This window comes from Eubalaena glacialis, chromosome 14, assembly GCF_028564815.1.
Source record: "Eubalaena glacialis isolate mEubGla1 chromosome 14, mEubGla1.1.hap2.+ XY, whole genome shotgun sequence".
Classification (NCBI taxonomy): Eukaryota; Metazoa; Chordata; class Mammalia; order Artiodactyla; family Balaenidae; genus Eubalaena; species Eubalaena glacialis.
In genome coordinates, this window is record NC_083729.1 from 17,816,535 (window position 1) to 17,838,992 (window position 22,458).

Consider the following 22,458-nt stretch of genomic DNA (forward strand, 5'->3'; position numbering starts at 1 on the left):
TAGTACAGGGATGATCTAGATGGGACACTACTGATATCACCACTGGACATCAAACGCCACTACTGAGCTAGAGCAATGATCTCACCAGACCATGGCTTCTACCATAACCATGGCTGGAATCAATTCTCAGCAGCCCCTAGTGATAAACATTAATGCTCCAAATTAAGGTTCTAAGTAGGATCATGAGATCAGCTAATTTATATCATGTGCCCATGCGCCAATGTTGGGAGCAGGAAAGGACTATTTTCCAGACTTTTTGGCCTCTGTAGTCAGAAGCAGGGCCTCTTGTTGTAACATACATGATGATATATTCTACCAGAGAAAGAGTGTTAAGATTTCCAATGGTCGAGAAAAAAAGATAAAGAGAAATGTTTGCTAAAAACTTCAGAATGGAGTAGGAGCCGGGAGTGGAAACCTGATTATCTATAAATGTACATAACTATGACACCAGCAAAGTAGGATAGATCCTACAGGTGAGGTGCTAGGGATAGATCTTGGCACCTAAATAAAGAAAATACTACTCTGGCTGGGGGATAAGGAAAATTTCATATAGAAATAATTTTTAGCTGAACCTTAAATGAAAGATGGGCTTTCAAAAGGTTTATAAAGATATTGCAGGAAGAAATACTCCCTGTAGTATTAGAAGACCTTCCCAAGTATAAAATGAAACTTTGTTGGGGAGAGGTTTGGATGAGTGGACAGATGCTTTGTATATAGCTTGAGAGCTTCTGCCAACTTAACCTTTCAATAAATCAATGGTCTTTCCAAAACAGAACAAATTCACATGACACTAAGGGAAAGTGATATTCATCCCCAGGGCAAAAACAGAACAAGAAAAGTTATGCCTCATCAGTTTCATCTTAACTTCATTCATATCACAAATAGGGAATTAATGTAGAGGGAATACCTAACCTCTTTGCTTTTACAAAGTCATGCTAACTATAAACACAGATGGAACCAAATAGAAAACTGTTGACTCATGGCTGAGTTTGGTTTCTAGGATCTTGAACAGGTTGAGAAACTGCATACAATCAATTAAGTTGAAGTAATTAATCAATTTCACTAAGGCTGAAGGAAGATCTATTATAGAACTTTTCTGTGAGGGAAGGAAACTCTTTCCACAATGTGCCAAATACTTAACATGACCATCAACGCTGACATCTAATTGATTTGCTTTCATCACATTTCTGTCTATAACGACTGTTGGAATTTTACTTATGAGAAAGGACATGAAAATTCAAATTCAAGACCAGGAATTTTTCTCACATAGAAATGTAAGAATTACCCTGTCTTTGTCTGAAAGAGGGTGACCTAAATGGCAAGGAGTCTGAAACACCAGGTACAAGAGGAATGTGAGGAAAAGCATAGGAAGAGCTAGAATGCAAGGGCCAGAGAAGCTGCAACTCAAGGGGAATATGGGAATTCTTTTCAAATAGCTGATGGATTATAAGATAAAATTGGCAAAAATTAAAGTAATCCAGTAATGGATTCAGCTATAAATAAGAATGGACCATTCAAGTAGAATTTGGATAATGATTTGTTGTTATGGTGATGACTGCTGAAGTTCTTCAAATTTCAAAGCTGAAATGACCAGATGGGATAGCTGCATGTCGATTTGTCTAAATCTAAAGGTCAGCATAAGAACATTTATATAAATAATTTTGAAAAAAATAACTACTTGTTGACTAAACGAATGTATGATTCCTGTATAAAGATCACGTTAATAGAGAGCAAAATCTTGAGTTTCTTCTCATTAAGCGATAGTTGCCAAAGACTTTACAAGGACCTAAAGGATCTTTTGCTACTGGAGTTATCTAATTATTCCTGGAGGTCAAAATAAAGTCATTTCTGTAAACAATTTCTGAAAGATAAAATATTCTTTGGATAAACAATTCTTCCATGAAGATCAGATAAAAATAAATCAAGATCTTGGGTTTCCTGGCTGATGTCTAAGTGGCATTAACTGTCCCCACTCCTCTCTCATCTCCTCTTCTACCTGCCCCACCCTCAGTCACTCTATCATAGTCACCTCAGCCTCTTCACATATGCCAGGTACCATCTTGCCTCGGAGCTTTTGCATTGGATGTTCCCTTGGACTACAATTTCTCCCCCAGAGAAGAATTCCTTTTCTCCATATCTCACCTTTTTGGGATGGTTTTCTCTGACCACTCTACATAAAACTTCCTACCACAACGCATACAAAACACACACACACACACCACCCACATACTTGTGTATATGCATATACATACACAGCAGAACCACTCTCCTTACTTGCTTTTTGATTTACATATACTTCCCACCTTTCAAAATTCATACTTACTAATTACATTCACTATCTCTCTCCCCATTTTAGAATATAAGCTAAAGAGTTAGGAGTCTGTCTGCTTTATACATGAATGAAATCCTCACGTCTCAAACAGTACCTTGCACATAATAAACCTCAATAAAAAATCATGGAATAAATTGAAGCATACAGATTTGACTATGATATTACTAAGTTAGGATTTGGTATCAGCAACATAACTATAGAATACATTTGTGGTAACTCATTCATTAAAAAAAATTATAATGAAAAGTAGACATTAGAAGTTACAAATTGAAAGAAAGAAACTACTTACTAAACATAAAAGGAAAAGCTAGCACAGTATTTAGAGGGAAATGTATATCCTTACGTTAGAAAAAAAGGAAAGGCTGAAAATTAATGATCTAAATATTCATCTCAAGAAAGATCAACATACTATAATAAATTGAAATAATTTAAGAGAAAGGAAATAATAGAAATAAAATTAGTTAAAATAGAAGATGAATACAAAAAGAGAGTTTTAGCAATATCAAATCTGGTTCTTTGAAAACACTAAAAATATTTTTAAAGAAAAAAGAAATGTCCTTATCAAAAGTGATCAAGAAACCAAGGGAGAAGATACTAAAAGACAATAATCAATGGGGAACACACAGAATTCAATATGAAAGATGAAAAAGGGGAATACTAACTAAAACTTTACTGTAAAAAGCAAAAGTTAGACAAAATAAGTATTTCCTTGAAAATACTATAAGAAATAGGGGCTGAAAAAAAATAAGAACAACATAGACCAAAATTAAAAGATAAAATATAAGGAGATATGGGTGAAGAAAGGAAATAGAATAAACTCAAAATAGAAAAGCAAAATTAAAATCCACCCAGAAGGCAGTAAAGAGCAGGTCTGATTTTGTGAAAAATCAGATCAGACGTTTAGAACAACCTGAGAATTTCCCTGAAAATGAGGAGAAAAACAAAAAGGAGATGGAAAATAATGAAGGAAATAGCAGAAATACAGATTCACTCTAACAAAATATGCATTCTAACTTAAAAAAAAAGAATGTTTTGGGACTTCCCTGGTGGCGCAGTGGTTAAGAATCCACCTGCCAATGCAGGGGACACGGGTTCGAGCCCTGGTCCAGGAAGATCCCACATGCTGAGGAGCAACTAAGCCCGTGTGCCACAACTAGTGAGCCTGCGCTCTAGAGCCCGCAAACCACAACTACTGAAGTCCATGAGCCTAGAGCCCATGCTCCACAACAAGAGAAGCCACCGCAATGAGAAGCCCGCGCACCGCAACAAAGAGTAGCCCCTGCTCACTGCAACTAGAGAAAGCCGGCACGCAGCAACAAAGACCCAACACAGCCAAAAATAAATGAATAAAATAAATAAATTTATTTTTAAAAGAATGTTTTATAATGAAGGCAATTTTTTTGCGTTTTTTTTAAGTCTTGAGTTGAAATAGATACATGATGTGTACTGATTAACAGGGCTCAGACTAAATTCTTGGTAAAAATCGATGAAGGGAAAAAGTCACATCTAGTAACCTGCTGGTAATTATCTTAATTGTCAGTTAAAAAATAATTACTAAATTTTTAAGCAAATATGCAGAAAAATATGTGTTACAAAGGGACAGGAATCTGCTGGTCTCTAACATCTTTTTTATGCTCTGTCAAAAATAAAAATACCTAAAGTTTTGAGAAAAAACATATTGAAACCTAATGATTACAGACACAGCTAAATCGTCTTTCATGTCTTAAAGCAACAGACAGGGAGGTAAATATTTGAGAGAGTCAAATATACAGTACCAATATACCTAACCCCTTTGAAACAATTATTTAAAGACATACCAAGTGACTGAAGGGAAATCAAAATTAATAAATCTCAATTAGGAAGGTTGTAATATATCTAAAAATGGCAGCTTTTCATTGCTCAATTAGTTGTACATCTAATTCAGAATCAGTTTATTTATGTGCCAAAATTTAGATTTTGTAATCCCACGTACAAAATCGAGCCTGCTTTGCTTCACGTAGCTACTCCTCAGCAGACTTCTTTCTTTCCCCAGAACCAGGCAATTATCTGGAGACATAACTTCCTCCCACTGTTGTGTGGGAATGTGTTTGAGGAGAAAACAGTGACTTCACTGTGACAAAGACCGCTAGCAATGTTTACAGTATTTATGTTTTTCATCTACTACCAAGATATTACAAGTCTTTCTCTTCCATCCACAAAATCAGAGAAGCAATTTTAATATCAAGATAATTAAATAACTGATTTTTATAATTTAAACCCCAGTTTAATAGCTAAAGTAAGTTTTTAAACATTAGGACAAAGCAATAAAAACTAGCCAGTGGTCAATAGTATACCAAGCTTCTCTTCATTTCCCCTTCATTCTATGGATTGTAGCTGATCTGTATTCACTGTGCTTTAAAATCACCGCACAGTGTAAAGTAGAAGCTATATTAAACTCCAAAGAAAGAAAGATTTTAAGAAAATACAACAAAATTTTCCAAGCTTATCTTTAAGTAATAGAACTTTTGTTCTATAGTTACAATAGATTTTGTTGTTCTTTGTATTTTCTCTACGTTCCAAAGTTTCTATATTTCTTTTTACATAAGAAATATTAACATTTTAAAACATTACAAGGAGACTAAAATTATGCAAATAAAAAAAGAGTGGATACATGTGTATGTATAACTGGTTCACTTTGCTGTACGGCAGAAACTAACACAACATCGTAAGTCAACTATACCCCCCAAAAAAATTTTTTTTAATTAAATTTTTTACAACTCACCAAAATGTTAACAGCAGTTATTTAGTGGCAATGTGGTTAAGGATGAACATTTTTCTTCCCTCAAGATTTCTGTAGTCTAAATTTCTATGAGTAATGTGTTTCATACTATTATTTATTTTCACAAAATGTAATTAATTTAATATTTATTTTTATAACAAAAGAATAATTATACCTATGTTAGGAAGGGTTCCTGAAGGAAATAAAGGACACGCTCGAAAAGATTTACCTGAAAGAGCCCAGTGAACGGATTATTTAAAGAGGTTTGGGCAGGGTTAGGAACTAACAAGGTAAAAATAGATGAAAGGAAAAAGCCACATCGAGTAGCCTGCTGGAAATTATATTAAATTATCAGTAAAAAAAAAAAAAAAAAAAAATTACTAAATTTTTAAGCAAATATGCAGGAAAACATGTTACTCCCAAAGGGACAGGAATCTGCTCATCTCTAACATCTTTTTTATGCTCTGTCAAAAATATAAAATACCTAAAGTTTTGAGGAAAAAAAATATTGAAACCTAATGATTACAAGGAATGGTGAGACACCCAAGGTTGGGGAACAGAAGAAAGCTGTTCACACTTGTGATTCTGAGGGAGTAAAGGGAGAAAATGGTGCTTCTAAAACCCAGGGAGAGCTGAAACTACAGCAGCAAGGACAATTTGGCATGTGCTGTGGCTGGAACAAAGTCACTGCCAGATGCGTGATGGGGGCAGGGAGTGCAGATAAGACTCTGACTTTCCATTCTCTTGCCCTTTGAGATCCCGCCCATGTTTCCCATTGCTTGAACCCAAACAGAGCAACAGGCAAGAGAGCCTACAAGATGCAGAGCACAGAAGTCAGGCTTCTGGAGCACAGAGCAGGACACAGAGGGTGGATAATGGATCTGGGTGGGCAGGCAGGCAGAGGGACAGAAATAACCAGTACAGGCCTCTGTGTATAGAACACCCTAGCTGAGAGCACCTGTGCACTTTTCACCTCATTCTCAGACCCCTGACTCAACAACTGAATTAACTTTTGGACTCTAGTCTCTTTTCATCTCTGTCCTACCTGGACCTGGCTATTCTCTGCTATTCAAAGGATAAACTGTAGTACAATAATCCAGATCCAAGATAATGGCTTAACCAGAAAGGCAGCAGTGACGTAGGTAAAAAGTGATCCAATCCTGGATATATTTCAAAAGTAGAGTCCATAGGATTTGCTAATGGACAGATGAAGACTGTGAAACAGGGATGAGTCAAGGATGACAGCAAGCTCTGGTGGCCTAAGCCACAGGGAAAATGGTCTTGGCACCAACACAGAAGAAAAAAACATCAAGAGCTTAGTCTTGAACATATTGAGATTTCTATTAAACATCCAAGTGGAAATACTGAGTAGTCAGATGGATACTTACATTATATAAGTGTGGGATTCAGGGAGAAGGTCTGTGCTTGGAGTATAAATTTGGAAGTCACATTTTGTATTTGGTGTGTGAAACCATGTAATTGAATAAGATCATGAAGAAATAAGTGCAAGAGTGCTAAGCCCTGCAACATTCCAACATTAAGAAGGCAGGGAGATAAGAAAGAATCAACAATGAAGACTGAGAAGGAGCAGCCTGTGAGACTGGAGGAAAACAGGGGGTATGTGTTTTACCTGGAAGCCAATTTAAGAAAGGAATTATCCAGAATCCAGGAGGAAAAGGTAAATAACTGTAGCAGATGTTGCTTTAAGTCCAGTAGGGGGAGGGCTAGGAAGTAATTATTGGATTTATTAAACAGGGGTTCTTGGTGAGCTTGTCAAGATCATTTTTACTGGATTGGTAAAGGTGGACTCAAAGCAGAGCAGGAAGAGAAAAATTAGGGATAGTGTAAATCACAGACAATTCTTTTGAGATTTGTTTTTAAAGGCTATTGATGTGGAAAGTGGGGGGATCAAGGTTTACATGTTTATCTGTTTTAAAGATGGAAAAAATAATGGGATGTTGGCATATGGTTGGAAAATACCCCATTCTCTAGAGTGAGATATTCCTCAGGGTATCAGATATCTGACAGCATTTTCTGGAAAAAAAATATATGTGTATCCATATCTATTCATAAATTCCCTTAAGATTTTGAGAGCTGGTCTCTAAGGAGCTGATTTTAATCTATGCCATCTCCAAATTAGACAACCTTAGAGAGTGGAGAGATAAATAACGTCTCTGGTGTCTTACAGCATCAATTGATGTTGGCCAGCACTGACAGTTCTTAGTAATTGAAGAACCCATGATTGACTTACTTCTGCGCCCTCCACACTCTGTTTCTGAAACATGAGGGACTCCTGGAGTAAATGAGGCTAGGCAGAGAGAGATGGGAGCAGAGGCCAAACATGACTTCCAGACAATTCCTACTTCTATGTCAAGTAGACTTCATTTTTATGCTTTTGATGTAATCACTTTCCTACTTCCTATTCCGCATCTCCGCTTCTTCTTCTCCCAGTGAGAAAAAGAGGAAATGCAGCAAGTCATGGGTGGCATTGGTTTTTCTTTATTTTTCTGAATTTTTTCATCATGGTCTTTGGGATCAGGGGAAAAAATCTTCCATACATCACGTTAGAGTCCATCTCCCTGTTCTGGACTTTGCTTCCCATTCCTGACACTCCTCTCTCTAAATAGATTCCTTCCATTTCTACACAGCTATTATTTCCTGGCAAAACACAAACTGTATCGAGGTGAAATTGTGAGGAAGACATGGAGCTCAATTTGGACAATGATTAAATTCAGATGTAATAACCAAGGAACCATGTAAGCCACGGGCAGGGAAACGAGGAGTTTATTAGTATGGTCCCAGGGTTAACAACTAGGGAAAATGAGAAAAATGATTACCAACAAGAAATCATTGAGCAGTACCATTCTCTGCTGGGTCCTGGCAGCCAAGTAGCCCAGGAGTCTTCCCAGATTCCACTTTTCTCTGCTCCCTACGTTCAGCCTGCCTCCAACTGCTGAATTTTCTTCAAACACGTTTCTTTGGTATTTCTGCAACCTTAGGCAAGCTGAGGGCCTCCGAGCCTTATAGTTTAACGCTTGTCTTTGCCTGGTGTCTGACTCTCACTCTCCAGATGACGCCCACCAAAGAAGTTTCTGCTCTGCAGCAAGAATGAGCATTTACAATTTACTCTATTTCCAATGCTTCCAAAATCAAATTCAGAGTCCTGGTCTTAAGCTTTTGGATTTTCTATCATTCCTTGTCCCTGTCATCAAGTTCCCTGTTAGAACCCTCTCTCCTAACCCATTCCTTTACCCCTACACCTACTTCCTCTCTTCTAGGGCTTCCAACTCAGAGCTGACTGTCTTTACCTGTGCTATATATTGTATTCTTAGAGATCAAGTGTTTTCTCAACCCCAGTTTATATGATTCTGTGATTATTTGTTAATAACTCCATAAATGCTGTACACACTAAGGAGATGGCAAGCACTTCAGGAAAAAAAATAATCCATATGGTTTATCATTACAGCAAAGTAATGGGTGGAACACATTAGACATGACTCACCCAGGCAGGAGTGTGTCTTTATAAACCGTAGCACATCAGCATGCTGGGTTAAGGAGTACAACCTTTAGCAAAGAAACCTTAATCCCCTCTGCATAATAACAAAGCAGCACTTACCTAGGCTCAGTGAAAAAATTCATAGAGCCAATGTCTGGAGGAGAATGAGTCGATGTGCTTTATATATGGTCTGTTTAATCAAATACTCATTCCTTTGACTGCATTTGCAGCAACTTTACAACATGGCATAGGACCCCTCCCCCATCTGTCTCCTGACTATCTCTCCAGCCTCCCCCATCAGAGCTTCTCCACATGCTCCTTACACTCAAACCAGCTCCCCAGGTTCTATCGTCCTTCTTCTAAACTGGTCACATAGTTCTCTGTGCCTTGTTTTCCCTTAGACTCCTTTTTCACTTGGTAAACACCTATGCAACTTTCAAGATTCAATTCAAAAGTCACTTCGTCAGTGAAGCCTTTTTGACTGCACATCTCCTAGCAAAGCACCAAGTATCCACAGCAGGCACTCAGTATAGACTTATGGATTGACTGATTATATTTTAGAATCTGTTCCACTTATTTTCTTTCTAGACCTCCAAACTATAAAGGTCTTTTTGGAATTTATTCAAAACCAACCCCAAAATCAAAGTCCCAAACTAAACATATAGCAACAGATTTAATAGTGTTTTGTGTAGGTGTAGGAACAGCTCAGTCCCATCACTGTGTACAATGATCTGGGTATTGGAATGAAAATCCAAGTATTAACCTTTGTTCTGATATTACTATGTAGGTATATTTCAAATTGTGCAATAGCTGTATTTCTAAAACATTAAATCATGTTTAAATGCACTGCTGTTTGCCCCTACCAGTTTAAGAAAATCAAAGAAAAAAACACTTTTATAAAATAAAACACTTCCTAATATGAACGATTATTCTCAAATATATCTAGTTTGTAAATTTAAAGTCTGGCAAATCCACCTTCTCCAAATTAGGATCCACCATCATTATTATTTATCATTCAAAATAGAAATCTAAGTGTGCAAACTTACAAAAGGTAAGAAAATAGGATAATTTGTAAGAAGATATAGAACTGGGCAAAATATCCCTAGTTATTCTCATTTTTTCCCCTTAAAAACAAGAAAGCAAAACAAAAATATATACAATTAAAGGATTAAAATCCTCTCATATCATTTACTACATTTAATCTCTACAAAATCACTACAAATAAGCAAGGAAATTATTACTATTGTAACTATTTCATAGATGGAGAAAGTAGATTCCAGAGAGAGGCAAAGCAAAGAATCCCAGGTTATACTGTGTCAAAGCTAAAACTAAGTCAGGCCTGGGGACTTCCAATTCTGTGCTCTTTGGAACTCTGCTATAGAGAAAAAAAAAGCCAAGTTCAATAGTATAGCTGTAACATTTACAACTTTAGATGATTTCGGAAATCTTCATCACAATAAGCTTCAGTGAGTAGAAGTCTAATCTGTTACTGGGAGAGAACTGTTTACTCGGGGAATCTTGATAAGAATAACATTATTATAAGTCATTGTAAATATATAGACTTCACTTAAAAAAAAAACTCATGGAATATGCGAAATGGGATATTTCTCACATAATTATAATTTTCGATATAAAAAAATGATATATGCCAGAAACAGTGTCTTTATTTCAACCTTCATGACAATCTGCACAGCAAGTAATACCATTCATATTTTATAGATGAGAAATTGAGGCTGAGAGAAGTTACTAAATTATCCAGGTTGACATAGGAAATTTACCAGTGTTGTCTCCCTCATTCCTGGCATTATGCCTAGGACAGAGAATGCTTTAGATAAATATTTTTGAATGAATGAATGAACAAACAAAGTAGTAAAGCCATGGTTTGATTCAGGTGTGTCTGCTTCTGAAGGTCAAACTTTCTTCCTTGTGGCACACTCTTTGCTTTATAGATAAATGTATTGCTGGAGTCTTTAAAAGAGAGAGTGTCGCATGTGAATTTTCAGATGATCTGCTATGTGAAGTAAGGGAGGCCTGGATTGTAAAATGCACTCCATACTGGCAGCATTGAGACCTGCCAGGCCTGATTTCCACTCCTGCCTTTAGTCTCTCAGTTGGCTTGTCTGGATATGGCTAAAACTTTAGGCTGGTTGGTAAGTGAATCACTCTATCCCCTCCTTTCCTTCAGCTCCCCAGACTCCATCACACTCTCCCTGGGATCTTTCCCTACTCTCCAGAGCTGTACTTAACATTCAAATTAATGCACATGAGTACACCCTGCCTGCAGGCACCTCTGAAAGGAACATAGGCAGCTTCAACCAGATGACTATTTCCAGTAGGGAGAGATAGCCAGTGACAGGTGAATGCAACCTATTCTATCACATGAAGGACTAAAGATATTTACTTGTCATAAATGGAACAAAAATGGGAATGAAAATCCTTTTTCCAAATCATGAATTCCCAAAAGCCAATCAAGAGGTAAGGTTAAAGAGCAGCCTTTTTGTATATAGAAAAGATAAACAAGCAGGACCTACTGCATAGCACAAGGAACTATATTCAATATCTTGTAATAACCTATAACGGAAAAGAATCGGAAAAAGAATACATATATATAATTGAATCGCCTTGCTATACATCTGAAACTAACACAACATTGTAAATTAACTATATTTCAATTTTCTAAAAACCCAGCTATAGATTTTGAAAAACTTGTAATATATACATGTTATCAGTGTACAGCTCAACGACTTTTCACAAACTAAAAGCACTCACATAATCAGCACTCAGGTCAAGAAAGAGAACCTGACTCACACCCTAGGATCTCTCCTGGGTCTGCTTTCCAGTCACTATTTATCACCCCAGTCCCCCAATCACTAACCTTATTTCTAACAACAAAGGTTAGATTGTCTTATTTCTATACTTTATACAAATGGAATCATGCGGTAAAGTAAATAAATAAAAAATAAAGTCAGGGGATTTTCTTCCACATCCTTGGGTCCTTTGCTACAAATTCTCAGTAAGCAAAGACAAGCTCACAAACCAAGAAAAAATGGCGGGGAGGGTGGGCGGTGTGCAGACCACTGTAACAGGTCACCATTGACCTTCATAGGGAAGGTCTGCCCAGCAGGTAACCCTACCTCCTCCCCATTTTCACCAAGGCTTTTCAAGTCTATTATTGTAAAGTGCAATAATTCCACAGACTCTCTGACTCCATCTCCTAACCCCACATGTTGTCCGGAGACAAAGAACCCAATGTGTTGGGAAGGCTCACCTGAGGGTGCACAATTACAAAAGACCAAGAGAGGCACATGGGGATGCAGGGCAAGGCTAAGAGAGTAGAGAGAACAGAGGTTCTTGCAGAACACCAGCTCACAGCTCACTGGAAGAAATACCAGAGACAGCAAGTCATGAGTAGATAAGTTCACAGCACACAACTGCATTTCCTAAGCCTTTTGGCCTCACGCTCTCTCTGCAAAGCCTTTGCACCACAGACCATCTCTAACATTCTGAAAGCACAGCCTACCCCATCACCATCATTAGTTGGGTTTTCTCCAGAAAGAAGGATGCAGCCATGCAATCTGGTGTTTGTATAGAAAATACAACAGCAGAGGAAGGGGAAGGTACACTCAAGAACACCTGCTCAGAGACACCATCTGAGAAGCAGTCAAGCACTCACAGGATGGAAACATCTGTGCACAGCTCCGCATTCCAGGAGCCTGGAGCTGCAGGAGAGGGGGAACCTAGAGAGAGGAGCTGGGAGAGGAGAGACTTAAACAAAAAGGAAGTCAGAAATTAAATGATTCAGATAACGTGCAAGGAGATGTTGAAAATAAAGACACAGAGGGTGGGAAGGAGAAGTGTCTCTGGACAGAGTTTTGGTAGTCTTCCAGCACAAATGATGAATATGGCTCCTAAGGAGAAAGAAACATCAACCTGTGCTCTATAGAGCAACTAGAAGGAGCACCAAGACCCACAGTTTCCTGCTAGATGCTTAGGTAACTTGCCCAAAGTCACAGGTTGTAAGCAGAAACTAGGGTAAATCCAGGTCTCTCAGACCCAGTGGCCATGCTGGTTCCTCTACTCAACACTTGAGCTCTTTGTAGCATTTACAGTAACCGTTATTCTCTCATCCCTGAAAAGTTCTTCTGTATTGGCCTCCAGGGCTCCTCCCTCTCTGGGTTCTCCTCCTACTCCTCTGCCCAGTTCTCCTCAGCATCCTTCTCCATCTCTTATTTATCTCTTACATACTCCCTATGCCTCCAATTTGTCCCTCATGCATATGAGCCAGAGAGTTAATATTTTCCCTAGATGGTATACCTCATCGACTTCTGCATATAACTCTATGCTGATAGCTCCTAAACGTCTATATTAGATCAAACCCTTTCCTTAGCCCTACATTTACATAACCAACACCATTTCCAACTTCCTCACAGGAATCACAATCAATATTTCCCAAACTAAGATCAGCAGGTCTATATCTCCAGAGGACATCCCTTCCCATTTTACTCCAATCTGCATGAAATGCACCACTGTGTTCCCATAATTTCCAAAGCAACATGTTGTTATAGTTCTCATCACAGAACATTTTAGTTGTGTATTTACCAATCTTCCCAAGACTCGAGCTGTTCAAGAATTGGAACTGTCTCATTCATATGGATCTAAATATCAAGTAGGCAGTTAATGTTTCTTGAATGAGTAAATGTAGAGCCTAGTTAGACACCACCATAGCATGTCCCACAAGAAGTCATTCTAAGTGCCTCCTTTTCTTTCACCCTCACATCCAGGTGGCCAAGCTGTATATTTACTTACCTTCTACAAAACTTTTGAACATTTTGTTCATTACCATTTCTAACCAGTCTCTCCCCAACTCTACCCATCCTTTCACCAATCCCCACCCGGTTTCAACTCTCGAAGATCTAGAGGCAGTTAGTGAGTGGAAAAAGTGAATTAAAAAACATAATTGTTAAATACATAAAAAGCCAAACCTCTCTTTCTACACAAGCCAACAGCCCAGAAAGTCCCAAAGCAAGGGAGAAAAGAACTATTAACTTTAAATATTGATTTTTTTGTAGTGAACATTTTTTAATTGAAGTATAGTTGATGTACAATATTATATGTTACAAGTGTATAATACAGTGACTCACAATTTTAAAGGTTATACTTTATTTATAGTTATTATAAAATATTAGCTATATTCCCTGTGTTGTACAATATATCCCTGTAGCTTATTTTATACCTAATAGTTTGTACCTCTTAACCCCCTACCCCCATATTACCCCTCCTCACTTCCCTCTCCCCGCTGGTAACCAGTAGTTTGTTCTCTATATCTGTGAGTCTGCTTCTTTTGTTATATTCACTAGTTTGTTGTATTTTTTGGATTCCACATATAAGTGATATCATATGGTATCTGTCTTTCTCTGGCTGACTTATTTCACTTAGCATAATACCCTCCAGGTCCATCCATGTTGATGAAAATGACAAAATGTCATTCTTTTTATAGCCGATTGGTATTCCATTGTGTGTGTGTGTATATACACATACACACAGATATATATATACATATGATCTTCTTTATCCATTCATCTGTTGAGGGACACTTAGGTTGCTTCCATATCTTGGCAATTGTGAATAATGCTGCGAAGAACATCGGGGTGTGTGTATTTTTTCAAATTAGTGTGGTTTTTTTCATATATATACCCAGGAGTGGAATTGTGGGGTCATATGGTAGTTCTATTTTTATTGTGGGGGGAAACCTCAATACTGTTTTCCACAAGGGCTGCACCAATTTACATTCCCACCAACAGTGTTCAAGGGATTTCTTTTCTCCACAGCCTCGCCAACATTTGTTATTTGTGTTCTTTTCAATGATAGCCATTCTGACAGGTGTGAGGTGACATCTTATCCTTGTTTTCATTTTCATTTCCCTGATAATTAGCAATGTTGAGCATCTTTTCATGTGCCTGTTGGCCAACTGCATTTCCTCTTTGGGAAAAATCTCTATTCAGTTCTTCTGCCCATTTTTTATTGGGTTGTTTGTATTTCGATGTTGAGTTGTAAGAGCTGTTTATATATGTTGGATATTAACTCCATATCAGTCATAACATTTGCAAATATTGTCCCACATTCCGTAGTTTCTTTTCATTTTGTCAATAGTTTCCTTTGCTGTGCAAAAGATGTTAAGTTTAATTAGGTCCCATTTGTTTATCTTTGATGTTATTTCCTTTGCTTTAAGAGACAGATCCAAAAAAAAAATTGCTACAATTTATGTCAAAAAATGTTCTCTCTATGTTTTCTTCTAGGAGCTTTATGGTATCTGGTCTTACCAAGGCAATCTACAGATTCAATTCAATCACTATCAAAATACCAATGGCATTTTTCACAGAACTAGAACAAATAATTTCAAAATTTGTATGAAAACACAAAAGACCCTGAATAGCCAAAACAATCTTGAGAAAGAAGAACAGAGATGGAGGAATCATGCTCCCTGACTTCAGACTATACTACAAAGCTACAGTAATCAAAACAGTATGGTACTGGCATGAAAACAGACACACAGATCAATGGAACAGAATAGAGAGCCCAGAAATAAACCCACGCACTTACGGTCAGCTAAACTATGACAAATGAGGCCAGACTATACTATGGAGAAAAGACAGTCTCTTCAGTAAGTGGTGCTGGGAAAACTGGACAGCTACATGTAAAATAATAAAATTAGAACATTCTCTAACACCATACATGAAAATGTAGTATTGGTTACTAATAGAATTGGGCATTCTAGTTATTGAACAAAGACTGTTTGGGAGACTAGACTGACCATAAGAACTTTAGTTGCTGAAGAGTAACTAGAGAAGCATAGGACTTTCCTTGTACTTTTTTCATCTAAAGAGAAAGAGAAAGAACTAGCCCACAGAATAGATTTGAAGGGATAGAGGGAGACTAAAGTAAAGTCACCATATTGTTGTGTTCTACAAGTTCTGCTTATTTTACACAACATTTCCCCAATTTGTATGAAACTGTTTTAGAGTTTAGTTGAGCTGTAGTTAAGTAGTTAACATAATTCCATCATTTATAGGCATTTAATTAAAATAATTTTTATTTTGACTTGGCAGCTGTCCAACCATGAAGCTAATGTGTCTCCTCTCCCATGTCTCACCCAATTTGAGGGCCCTTGTGTAGCTCATGAACCCTACTCATCCTGCCTGCAGAGCCCAAACAATAAAGCTGCACTGACTCATTACACTCACTCAGCCAAAGTGCACTTTGAAAAATGTAAATCAGATCATGTGTTTCCTCTATCTAAAATCCTTCCATTAATCCTAATCACCTACAGGATAAAGTCCAAATTCCTAAATGGGCAATCATGAGTTTCACAGTCTGACCCCAGTTCCCTGTCCAGCCTCATCTCTTGCCACTACCTGCCACCATGTTCCACTATTGTGGGAATTTATGCAAATGCAGGCATGAGGCTACTTTATACATGTTTTACATTGTCTGGAATATTCTTTCCTGTATCATGTATCAAGTTCAAGTCTTTACCATTTTTAAGACTTTTTAAGAATATCACCAACTCTCTGAAACCTTATTGAATCTCCTTCCCCAGGCCTACTCATAGTTTATCAGCCATCCTCCTATTATTGCTTTTATCACACGCACCTGGCTAAATATTTGTTACATGTCTGCCTTGCCATCTGGACTGGGAGGCAGGGGCTAAATTTTATCCAAGCTTGGTTCTCAAGCCTTAAACCTAAAACTTGACACATATTAGTTAACGAAAAAACTTTTCTTGAACTAATATATCAAAGAATGTAGTTGCCTATAGTAACAATGTAAATTACAATTATTTGGAGGCTATAAAGAATATACATATTAAAAGAAGGAAGATTAGGCCAAATTAGGTGAAGGAACTTTAAAATGAACTTCAAATATGTGATTATGTTACATATTTGTAACACAATGAGAATGTGAAGGAGACACAGAAGATCATAGAAAAGCAAATATTATTTCAGGTTAAAGAGGAATAAGATTGATTCTGGAATCTAGAGGTAGCTTGTCTTGACATCAACCCCTAGCAAGATTCCATAAAATATTACTGAATCAATTATGTATGATTCAATTGAATCTATAGAGGAAACAGCATTACTAGGAGTAACTATTTCTCTCCTAAAAAATAAAAATCACATCTAAAATCATTATTTTTGTTTTCTCAAAGTTATTAGTCTGATAATTCAGGACCATGAGATACCTATAAATACAAATTTGTTAAAACCCTTATTTGCATCATCACAATATTTTCTTAAACAAGAAACAGAAATACTAAAATATGAGTTAATTCAAGCACTTTGACATAAGAGAACCCATTCATACTACAGGTCTAACCTCAGAGTAACAAGCATTCTTCCACCTGGGCAAGATGAGGAAAGAGATACCCCATTGTAATGTGTTCATATTAAGACCACTGAAGGGTAAAGGTTGAACAGGAGCACTGAGAAAAAATCCTTCAGCACCATTCCTTACCCAAAGCACACAAAAAAGCAACTCATCACTAGACAACTTTAAAGACTATGTTATACAAGAGGTAACTGTAGTAAGAACAACTACCAAAAACAAAAATTCAGTTGAAATATTACCAGACTGATTCAATCCTCTACACTAATGGCCTAACAGAAGGAGACGTGCCCATTTCCTTTTGTAAATAATAGTCACTTCAGCCTCTTCTGTTCTTCAACATACTGTCTCTGATATTTAATCAAAAATGATGACACAAACAAAAAAAGCAAGGAAAAGAACCCACTGTCAATAGATAAAGTAGTCAATATAAGCAGACTTAGGGATGACTAGAACTATCAGATAGGTACATTAAAAAAACTACAATTATTATTTTAAAGGATCTAGAGCAGGGATCAGGAAACTATGGCCTTCAGCACAAATTCAGCTTCTTCTTATATTTGTAAAGAAAATTTTATTGAACATAACCGCACTCATTCATTTACAATTATTGATGGATACTTTTACACTACAGTGGCAGAGATGAATAGTTATGAGAGAGACTATAGATCCTATAAAGCATAAAATATTTAATATCTGCCCTTTTACCAAAAATAAAATAAAAAGACTTGCTGGGAAAAAAAAAAAAAAGACTTGCTGATCTCTGGTCTAATGGAAAAGGTTGACAATGTGCATAAACAAATACAGAATATCAACAGAGAGATGGAAACTATAAAAGTCAAATGGAAATGCTACAAATAAAAGTGATACCAGAGATGAAGAATTCCTATGTTGGGCTCATCGGGAGGATGAAAACTGTATAGCAATAAATTTGTTACTTGACAATGTGTCAATGCCAACAGAAATTATCCAAATTGAAACATAGAAATATAAAAAAGGGAAGAAAAGAAACAGAACAGAAAATCTAAGAGGAGTGGGAAGTATCAAATGGTCAATGAAAATGTGATTGGAGTCCCAGAAGGAGACAGATAGAACAGAATAGAGGAAATATTTGAAGTGATAATGAAAAAGAATTTACCAAGCACTATCACCTAGACCTGCAGTTGGTTAAATGACCATGTCCAGTAATGTGAAGGGTTAAATAATTGGATGCCATAACTTAAACAGAAGACTTTCATAATATAAAACATACTTCTGACTTTCATCCTGTCCTTTATACACTTTTGCTGATGATTTATGTGAAAATATAGGTGTACTAATCAATTGTTTGGATGACATTGATCTAAGACACAAAACAAATCACAGTGAGTGGAAGAAGCAGAATCAATAATATCTAGATAGGCTTACTTGTACAATGGGCCAAACTATAAATATAATCACAAACTTTAAATACATAATACAAACCTGTAAAAATAGAGGGTGGAAGAGGCTTGGCTTAATTGGATATCCAAAGTATAGTGGATTTACATGAAAGTGAATCCAATACAAACCAGTATCTGTGTGTGATGTGACTCCCAAACAAACGGACATACTCCCAAATGGTATCAGGAGAGGTACAGAATTTAAGGCAATCAAAGTAAGAGTCCCCTTGTAGTCTTCAGTTAGCCTATTGAAATCAGTGGACCATTTGACAACTACATTGTTAATAAGTAGACAAACTACATTGTATTCAAATGTAAGTGGCAGGAATGATTGAGAGGACTTGAAATCACATCAACCGAACAAGAGATGTTTAACTTGAGAAAAGTCAATGCAATCAAGACATGAAACCATTCTCAAAAGTCAAAAGGGAATTAAACTTGTTTTGTATGGCTCCGGGAGACAGAATTAAAACATGATTAGGAATTCTGAGAAATCGAATGATAGTTTGATATATTGGGAAACTTTTTAACAGAGGTGTCCACAATGGAATGGCCTGCCTGATAAGGAAGTGAGCTCCCCATCACTACAGATGTCCACATAAAAACTTCATAATGCAGATAAGACTTAACCATAGGATTGGTGGTTATGTACATAGCCTTCCCACCTGGATTGTCTACATTTGTGTAATTCTGGAAAGAGGAAGCCATATGGAGAAGAGAAAAGGGAAATGAAGATGATGGTGGGAACAGTCACTAAAACAGGGGGTGGATAACTATATTCTCTTGTTGTTTGTAGTAAGTCTCTGAAATCTGTTGTGTGTTTTACATTTTTATTACATCTTAATTCAGATACCCACATTCCAAATGCTCAGTAGCCACATCTGGCTAGTGGTTATTTACTATACTGGACAATGCAGGCATAGATGATCATTGAATTCTTTAAAACTGATAAATATAGGGGGGAAAAATGCTTTAGGATTAAGCAGTGAGAAAACCCAACAAAAGAAAATATGATATAGCCAACAGAGAGGAAAAATCTGGGAAAGTATATTGATATGAGAGCCATGAGAAGGAAGTGAAGATGTGTAGGATTGATTATGTTAAATTCTGCTTAAAGTTCAGGAATTAAAAAAAATATCTGTTAGATTTAGGTATGTAGCAGAACTGGGTACCATGAGCAGGACAGTAGCTGCATGACAGTGGATTGAATAAGGACAAGTTTGAACTCAGTTATTCTCAGAATGAGTAGTAATGTGCTCAGACATTATGGTTCTCTGCCCAGTTAGCCAAGGGCTTTGGATCTCTGTTGGTTAATCCCTTAAAGGAAAAGAACAAAGGGCAGGCTTCAGGGCGCCATCTCAGGAGGCTCCTATGCAAGGCACAGAAATGAAACAGCAGCAATGCCTCCTTTCTGCGCACATCACATTCTTTTGTAGTGGATTCTTTTAGAAGATGTAAGCTTTCTTCCTATTCTTCGGTCACAATCTGGGATAAAAATTGTTCAAAACATAAAATAAGGCTTTAAAAGAAGGATTCATCCTTTAAAAGAAGGATTCCCTGGACATCTTTGGGTGAGGAAGGGATGGGGGAGCATCTTCATGCATGGAGCTGAGATACTGATGGTGACTCTTCAGAACTAACAGGTAGGCAACAGGTGAATGATGCCCTTGTGGTGGTCACCAGGGAACAAATCCAGGTGTTTATGTGACCTAGTCTCAGCTCCATTCAGGTAGATCTTCTCACAGCTCCATCTATAAGGTACTATTAGAGAAACGATATCTGCATGTTCTGCCAAGCACAGCAAGGACATAGCTAGGTCCCACAATGCCCTCACTTGGGGGGCCATATCCAATAGGCTTTATCATTGCTATCTACAGAGCTGTGTCCATTGGCCAGAGACCCCCCAGCTACCACCCATTACAAGTGAGCATATCCCCTGGAAAAGAAATGGGATAGAAAAGAATGATATTTTTAGAGACAACATGTCTTAGGTCCAGATGCAGTCTCAGTCCTGAAGCATCAGACTCTCTGAACAAAACTTAATGTTCAGGCCAATGGGTTCAAACGAAGAACACATGAAGATTCTATTATATGGCCTGTTTGCCTTCTGTTGACACATGGCAAGTCTGTGCTCATTCATTTACTTGTACATCGTGGTACAAGAATAAAAGAGGCCTGAGTTCTAGCTCTGTGTGATACTGAGCAAAGCCAGTCCCTTTTCTGGGCCCTCGGTCATTTCATCCTTTTTGGCTCTGACATGATCTGATCCTACCTCCATCAGTTCAATGCTCTCAGGTTTCTCTACTACCCTTGGTCCCCCTAGGATCTCTGTTCTCTTGACAGCTGTTTTCTCCTGCCAGCTCACTCAGAGGATTCATGATGACTGCGGTTGCCATAGGAATGATTCATCTATCATAAAGGTGGCTGCATGAGATCACAAATACTCGAAAGAGAGCTAGAGGGGGGGAAGTGATATTCAGAACCAGGAAACAGATCCACACTGAATGTGGATGACAGCTTAATGAAAGGGGGAGATAAAGTTTGTGCATTTTCTATAACTCTCATGTGTATTTGAACTGCTCTGAGAGCACAAGTGTAGATCCACTGTCCAACGTGTCACCCACATGTCTCCCATGCCCACGCGAGACACTTCCTCCACAAATATAGAATGTAGTATGTAAGCTGCAAGGAATCAGCCCCCTCCTCACCAGCCACTTGATGAAAATGGAAGGTCAGGATAGCCTGGGTGATGCTGGACACCGTGCCCTGAGCATCAACAGCTGGCTGCTTGTTTATGATAATTTACTTGTCATTTACAAGAAAGGGCTGGAGACAATTCTGAAAAGATTTAGTTTTTTACATAGCTTGTTTAATACTCGAACTCACTCTTTTTATTCTTGAGGTGGACCATTTGTATTACAATATAATCCAACTGCCAATACTTCGATGGTCATTTTCTTTTCTTTCCCTAATAGGACTTCACAACAGCCTACACTCTAATTTCCACCCCAGACTGAGTATTGAAACTCAGTTGTGAATTGAACATCCTGTCAATACTGGTCACAGACTGAGCCCCCTATTCTAGCCCTAGATGGCCATCCTCCCAAGCCTAGCCATGGACAGAACCCTAACTCAACCCTGTGGGTGGCCAGAGAGTGACCACCATTAACTAGAGCCAGTTATCTCACCATGACCCCGGAAGGGAGCAGAGGAGAGGAGAGGTGGGTGGTCAGTGCTAGCCAGTGCCACATGGGGCCACACTTGATTGTACATGTCTAAGGATGGGTCAGAGGCATTTTTATTATGAAATATGATACATTCATTTTACAGTTTCCTAGCAACAGGATGCCAATCAGGTGGCTGTAATTCAAGGATTCTTCTTTGTTAGGAAGGAGCTGGGAGCAGTGGGGTAGGGTGGGAGGACTTCCCAAGATGAGAAAGAACTGACAGTTTGCTTTGAGGATGAGGAAACCAAGCCTGCAGAAGAAGGAACCTCGGAGAGTTTGCCTTTCTTCCTTCAGACTCTTTGAAGCAGGAATTCGCCCTGCTGCTGCTGCTGCTGGCTTCTCGCTTCTGCGTTAATTACTAGCGTTGATGGGTCCAATTTCAAGTCATATGGCATGTTCCTGAATCATGCACAGAGCTTGCTCTGTGCACAAAACATTGGCAGTACAAGACAAATCAGGACAGGAACAATAAACCGTCTCAGGCTTCCCTAGCATGTTGGCTAAGATTTGGAAATGCTGCAATCACCAACTCACATGGATAGGTCCCTGAGACATTATCCTGTGGCTGATTCCCACTCTTTTTAGCACCTGCAAATTTATTACATAAGATACTATTTTGTACTCAATTTAATCAGTTAGAACTATCTGTAGTCATTTGAAATACTCTCCATGTTGATTAAAATAATTAGTGTAGGGCTACTAAATATTTACCTAAGATATGAATCCAGGGGGAATTTGATAAATTTAATTAGCAAGAACTAATTATTGTTATGATAGGAGTTAGGGTTTAATAAATTTAATTACAGAGCACAAATGACGGTTTCTTAATTAATAGATACTAG